At 55.2% G+C, this 7,500-nt stretch overlaps 1 pseudogene; it reads left to right on the forward strand.

Annotated features, from left to right (window-relative positions):
- Positions 1-123: 123 nt before the first annotated feature.
- On the forward strand, positions 124-3,432 carry LOC128288855 (28S ribosomal RNA; annotated as a pseudogene).
- The last annotated feature ends 4,068 nt before the right edge of the window (positions 3,433-7,500 follow it).

Here is a 7,500-nt window from a genome sequence, read left to right on the forward strand (position 1 = left end):
GTTGGCCTAAATTCGAGTCCTCGACGACATAATCGTCGCGACGATCGGTGGTAATGCTGCAAGCAACCTCGTTCGAGTCGTGCGCGTTCGTCGATCGAGACCATAAACCCTTTGGCATCGCATCGCGACCCGGTCAGGCGGGATTACCCGCTGAGTTTAAGCATATCAATAAGCGGAGGAAAAAACTTACGAGATTCCCTAGTAACGGCGAGCGAACCGGGAAAAGCCCGGCTTGAGAATCAGGCGCCACCGGCGTTCGAATTGTAGTCTGGAGAAGCGTCCTCGCGGCGGACCGGGCCCAAGTCCCTGGAAAGGGGCGCCGGAAGGTGAGACCCCGTCGTGCCCGGACCTGTCGCACCATGAGTGCTGTCTACGAGTCAGGTTGTTTGGGAATGCAGCCCTAATCGGGCGGTAAATTCCGTCAAGGCTAAATCGGGCGAGAGCCGATGGCGAACAAATACCGCGAGGAAAGATGAAAAGGACTTTGAAAAGAGAGTCAAGAGTGCTTGAAATTGTCGGGAGGAAGCGGATGGGGGCCGGCGATGCGCCCCGGTCGGATGTGGAACGGCGAGCCGGTCCGCCGATCGCTCGGGGCATGGACCGACGCGGGTCGTGGCGGCGGCCCAAGCCGGGCCTTTGATACGCCTGTGGAGACGTCGTCGCCTCGATCGTGGGATCAGCACGCGCCGTCTCGGCGTGCTTCGGCACCTGCGTGCTCCGGGCGTCGGCACTGCGGGCTCCCCATTCGACCCGTCTTGAAACACGGACCAAGAATTCGACATGTGCGAGTCAACGAACTAGAAAACCCGTGGGCGTAAGGAAGCTGATTGGCGGGATCCCTCACGGGTGCACCGCCGACCGACCTGATCTTCACGAGAAGGTTCGAGTGAGAATGCCGGGACCCGAAAGATGGTGAACTATGCCGGCGGGGCGAGAGGAAACTCTGGTGGAGGCCTGCAGCAATCTTGACGATGCAAATCGTTCGTCGACTTGGGTATAGGGGCGAAAGACTAATCGAACCGTCTAGTAGCTGTTTCCTCAAGTTTCCCTCAGGATAAATGGAGCCCTTAGCGAGTTCTGTCGGGTAAAGCCAATGATTAGAGGCATCGGGGCGCAACGCCCTCGACCTATTCTCAAACTTTAAATAGGTAGGGCGGTGCGGCCGCTTGGATAAACAGCGCCACCGAATCGAGAGCTCCAAGTGGGCCATTTTTGGTGTGCAGCGGCTGGTCATGCAGGATGAGCAGGAAGCAGGGTTACGGTGGTTTTAGCTAACCTAGAACCCAAAAGGGTGTTGGTCGATTAAGGCATGGCAGGACGGTGGTCATGGAAGTCGAAATCCGGCTGAGAGGGTGTAACAACTCACTGCTGAATCAACTAGCCCCGAAATGGATGGCGCTTAAGCGCGCGACCTATACCCGGCCGTCGAGGGCAAGAGCGAGGCCAGATGAGTGGGATGAGCAGTGGTCGTAGTAAAACCGAGCGTGAGCCGAGGCGGAGGCGACCCGTCGGTGCGAATCTTGGTGGTAGTAGCAAATATTCAAATGAGAACTTTGAAGGCCGAAGAGAGGAAGGTTCCATGTGAACGGCACTTGCACATGGGTTAGTCGATCCTAGAGGCGGGGAAGCCCCGTCCAGATAAGCGCGTTCGGCGCGAGCTTGAGGAATCGGGTTAAAATTCACGAAGCAAGGAACCTTGGCTTGTAGCAAGCGTTAGGGAGTCCGGAGCGTCGGCGGGGGCCTCGGGAAGGATTATCTTTTCATTTAACGGCTGCCCACCACAGAAGCAGCTCAGCCGGAGGTAAGATCCAATGCGAGAAGAGCACCGCGTCAGCGTGGTGTCCGGTGCGCCCCAGCGGCCCTTGAAAATCCGGAGGACCGAGTGCCGTCGCGCCGGTCGTACTCATAACCGCATCAGGTCTCAAGGTGAACGACCTCACGGTCAATGGAACAATGTAGGCAAGGAAGTCGGCAAAATGGATCCGTAACCTCGGGAAAAGGATTGGCTACGAGGGCTGGGCACGGGGTCCCGAGTCCGAACCCGTCGGCTGCGGTGCCTTGCTCGAGCTGCTTCAGCGGCGAAGCAGGTCATCTTGCGATGCCGGCCGAGGAGGCAGGAACAGCTCCTTCCGGGGCCTTCCCGGGACGACGAACGGTCGACTTCAGGCTGAAATGCGGACAAGGGGAATCCATTTGTTTAATTAAAACAAAGCATTGCGATGGTCCTGCGGATGCTCACGCAATGTGATTTACGCGATTCTTCTGAATGTCAAAGTGAAGAAATTCAACCAAAGCGGGTAAAGCGGCGGGAGTAACTATGACTCTCTTAAGGTAGCCAAATGCCTCGTCATCTAATTGGTGGCGCATGAATGGATTAACAAGATTCCCCTTGTCCTGTCTACTATCCGGTGAAACCCGATAAGGGAGCAGGCTTGGCGAGAATCGTGAGGGAAAGAAGACCTGTTGAGCTTGACTCTAGTCCGACTTTGTGAAATGACTTGAGAGGTGTAGGATAAGTGGGAGCTCTCGGGCGAAATTGAAATACCACTACTTTTAACGTTATTTTACTTATTCAGTGAATCGGGAGGCGGGGCACGGCCCTCTTTTGGACCCAAGGTCGGCTTGGCCCGCTTACGTCCGAGCAGAAGACATTGTCGGTGGGAGTTTGGTACGGGGCGGCACATACTGTTAAAGATAAGCGGTGTCTAAGATGAGCTCAGCGAGCAATCTCGTGTGGAACAAAAGGGTAAAAGCTCGTTTGATTACGATTTCCGGTGCGAATGACGAACCCGTGAAAGCGTGGCCTATCGATCCTTTAGACCTTGAATTTGAAGCTAGAGGTGTCGGAAAAGTTACCACGAGGGATAAGCGGCTTATGGCGACCAAGCGTTCATAAGCGACGTTGCTTTTGATCCTTGATGTCGGCTCTTCCTATCATTGTGAAGCGAAATTCACCAAGTGTTGGATTGTTCACCCACCAATAGGGAGCGTGGTAGGTTTAGACCGTCGTGAGGCGGAGTTAGTTTACCCTCTTGATGGCAGCGTCATAATAGTAATTCAACCTAGTACGAGAGGAACCGTTGATTCGCACAATTGGTCATCAGCGCTTGGTTGAAAAGCCCGATTGGCTGTGGCTACCGTCTGTTGGATTATGTTGAACGCCTCTCTAAGTGAGAATCCGGGCTAGAAAGCGACATTGGCCGCCCGTCGCGATTGCCGACCAGCGATGGGGCCTTTGGCCCCAAGGGCGATGTCGTAGAGTCTGACGACCCGCGGCGGACAAGTCATGGTAGCCTCCTTGGGCGTAATTCCCACCGGCGGCGGTGTAGAATCCTTCTGCAGAGACGACTTAAATCTGTGACGGGGTATTGTAAGTGGCGAGTGGCCTTGCTGCCCGATCCGGAATTCAGGCCCTTTATTAACCCGATTCGTCCCTCCCGTCTCCTTCAAGATCCACCCTTGTTCTTTTGCCGTCCAGACCACAGGGTCCCCAAGTGGGGACTTAGTGTGAGTTAGTTAAACACTTGGTAGTGCTTAGAAACATAGCTGCATGAGGGTAGTGGTGGTGCAGTCTTGAGGCTCCCAAGTGTTGGCGGCCCAGGCACTTGTTCAATTTTGCCGTCTTTAGTGCCATGCCATACTTCTTGTATTTGTTTTGGGCCATGAAAAAAATTTCTAAGTTAAACACTTGGCGTGCCGCCCCTCGGGAAACATCGCTGTGAGGGCGCGGTGGTGCAGTCTTGAGCTCTCCAAGCCCATTGGCGGCCGGGCACTTGTTCAATTATCTACCGTGCCATCATGCCATATTTCATTCGACTTCTTGTATTTATTTTGGGTAGCGAGAAAAAATTTTCAATTAAAAATACTAAGTGTAAGTGGCGTAAAAAAACTTGCCCCATTTCGGGGCATGTCACGGGAGCCTCGGGCAACATCCATAGCGTAGGCCATCCAGTGGTGAGGTCATCGAGCCAAACATCGGCACCTTGGTGCCTCGGATCTCTTGAGGCGTTAAGCTGAAAAAAGTGTCCTGTTTGGACATCTGAAACTGTCCTGTTTGAGACACATGAATGTCATTGGTAGCACATTGACCAAGTTTTTAGCTCTTTGGGGGAGGTGATATTGAGCGGCCGGGGGTTATCGAGGGCTTTGCCCATGCCCATCGCATGCGGACGTCGGTGCCCCCACCACGGTTAGGTTCCGGCGGTGCTCGGCGATCCATCCGGCGATGATCCGTGAGCCATCCGGGATACACAAGCGTAGCATGAGTCCCTCCCAATCCCAAAAGGTAGAATTGGGACACCGTTACATGTTGGTGCCCAATAGCAGATGAATCGTCCCAAAGGTAGGATTAGGATACTGTTGCATGTCAGGTACCCAACAATGAATAGATCGTCCTGTCCCTCCTTTTGCAACAGAGCCCCGGCACCTTTGGCCCATGGTAGCCTCGTACACCTGTCGGCGTGTGCCATCCGTGGTCTTGAAGGCCATAAGGCTCCGGCCCCTTTGATGTGTCGAACATCGGGCAGCATCGGCACCTTGGTGCATCGGATGTCTTGGGAGGTCGAGCACCAAAGCTAATTTTGGGCCCCGTTGGTGCGAAGCGTCACCACCATAAAGTGTCCTGTTTGAGGACACATGAATGTCGCTTTAGTGCACATTGACCAAGTTTTTTAGCTCTTTAGGGGAGGTGATATTGAGGCGAGCGAGGGGTTGTCGAGAGCCTTGCCACGCCCATTTCATGCCGGACGTCGGTGCCCCCCCCATCGTAGGTTAGGTTCGGTGGTGCTCCGGCGATCCATCCGGCGGTGCTCCCGTGAGCCATCCGAGATACTCAGCAAGCTACAAGTCGTCCCGGTCCCTCCCCCAGGTCCCTCCCCTTTTGAATCATCCCGGTCCCTCCCCTTTTGGAACAAGATCCTCCGGCACCTTGGGCCCTTGGTGCGTCTTGGAGCATCGAGGCTACCTTAGTAACCTGGGGCGTCGATGGTGTGGGAGCATCGGCACATTCTTTGCTGGGCGTGCAGGAGCCTTGGACGCCATCGGCAACCTAGGGCGTTTGTCGTGCGGGAGCCTCGGGCACCATCGGAACCTAGGCCCTTGGTCGTGCGAGAGCCTAGGGCACCATCGGACCCTAGGCCCTGGTCGTGCAGGAGCCTCGGCCACCATCAGCAACCTAGGCGCTTGGTCGTGCAGGAGCCTCGGCCTGCATCAGCAACCTAGGCCCCTGGTCATGCGAGGCCTCGAGGCACCATCGGCACCTAGGCCCTGGTCGTGCAGGAGCCTCGGGCACCATCGGCAACCCTAGGCCCTTGGTCGTGCAGGAGCCTCGGGACCATCGGCACCTAGGCCCTTGGTCGTGCAGGAGCCTCAGCCACCATCAGCACCACCTAGGCCCTTGGATGTGCGGGAGCCTCAGGCACCATCGGCAACCTAGGGCCCTGGTCGTGCAGGGGCCTCGGGCACCATCGGGAACCTAGGCCTTGATCGTGCAGAACCTCGGGCACCATCGGCAACCCTAGGCCTTGATCGTGCACGGAACCTCAGGCACCATCAGCACCTTGGTGCTTGGATGTGCAGGGAGCCTCAGAACACCATCAGCAGCCTCGGCCCTTGGTCGATGCAGGGGAGCCTCGGGCACCACCGGCACCTTGGTGCCTTGGATGTCTGAGGAGCCTCGAGCAGCATTGGCACCTTGGTGCTTGGATGTGCTGGGAGCCTCGGACACCATCGGCAACCTATGACGTTGGGTGTGCAGGTGCCTCGAGCAGCGAGGGGCACCACAGTGGCTCGCGGATGTGCAGAGCTAAAGAAAAGTGTCCCCGTTTGAGGACATACAGATGTTGCTGGTAGCGGATTGACGAGTTTTTAGCTCTTTAAGGGGTAGAGATCCCCCGACGTAAGCCCCCTCCGAACCCGAGGTGGGAGTGCGTCCACGCACCCCAGGAAGTCGGATAGTCCATGATGACTCGTAACGGTGGTGGGTCAATCAGCCAACGCTAGTGGCCAGGGTGATGATTTTCGGCCAGTCAAGCCCGTGCCCATAGAAATGTAGCCAACGACTCGAAGACCGGGTTCCCTATATCGGGCAAAGATCTCTTGGGGTGGCTTATGCATTGCTATGGGCTCGGCTCAACTTGCTTATTCTCCCCGTCATGTTGGGACGCCTTGTGCCTTCAAGTCGGCGACCCATCGGCGCCTTAGCCTTGCCAAGGCCTTGCACGCATTCGAAGCTGCCCGTGACCCCGATGCCAAGTCCCTTTGACGGCAACGGCTCACTGGGGGGCGTAAGTTGAGTTTGTAGGCTTGGTCTTGGCTCGACCAAGTCCCAATGGGATTTTGTCCCTCGTAGTTCTCGTGCCAAGCGTTTGTGGTGTGCCCTCGTTTCATTGTTCCTTCCGCTCCCCTACCAATACATTGGTTGGGTGGGTTGTTGGCCGGTGTGCGTGGGTGCTACCACTAGTACGCAATGGGCATATGAGTGGTGTTTTGGTTGTGTGTGTTAGCGGGCTCCATGCTACCCGCATCGAGCTGTCGAGCCACACTCCTCTTCATGCTCCTTGTTCTGATTGAACCCTAGGGGATGCGATCGAGATCTGTGTTGCGTACCCTAAGCGAGATGGAATTATTGATGTGTTGCCGTCCCTTCTCCATCTCGTGCCCTTTGGGGTGCGTGGTGGACCACAATCGTACCTGTTTCCGAGTGTACCCCACTTAAATCGGTGTGGCCTCGTCGGTGTGCTTGGTGCTCGTTCGTGCTTTCGGATCACGGGAAAATATTTTTGAGAGTAGGGTTTAGGCCCTTGTCTCTCGATGCCTATGCATTTTGTCTCTTGACACGGACGATGCTCGTGCTCCTGTTATAGCCTCTTCGTTGCTCACGCGGCATGTTGAGAGCCATGCGAGATGTCGACGTCGCGGAGGAATACTACACGTTTGATCCTGCCGATGATCATATGCTTGTCTCAAAGATTAAGCCATGCATGTGTGAGAGTATGAACAAATTGAGCGTGAAGCGCGAATGGCTCATTAAATCAGATTATAGTTTGTTTGATGGTATTTGCTGCTCGGATAGCCGTAGTAATTCTAGAGCTAATACGTGCAACAAACCCGACTTCTGGAAGGATGCATTTATTAGATAAAAGGTCGGCATGGGCTTTGCCGTTGCTCACGATGATTCATGATAACTCTGACGGATCGCACGGCCTTTGTGCCTGCGACGCATCATTCAAATTTCTGCCCTATCAACTTTCGATGGTAGGATGGTGGCCCTACTATGGTGGTGACGGGTGACGGAGAATTGGGGTTCGATTAGGAGAGGGAGCACGAGAAACAGCTACCACATCCAAGGAAAGGCGACAGGCGCGCAAATTACCCAATCTGACGACGGGGAGGTAGTGACAATAAATAAACAATACCGGGCTGTATGTGTCTGTAATTGGAATAATTACAATCTAAATCCCTTAACGAGGATCCATTGGAGGACAAGTGCGGTGCCAGCGG

This window comes from Gossypium arboreum, unplaced genomic scaffold (assembly GCF_025698485.1).
Source record: "Gossypium arboreum isolate Shixiya-1 unplaced genomic scaffold, ASM2569848v2 Contig00307, whole genome shotgun sequence".
NCBI classification, from domain to species: Eukaryota; Viridiplantae; Streptophyta; class Magnoliopsida; order Malvales; family Malvaceae; genus Gossypium; species Gossypium arboreum.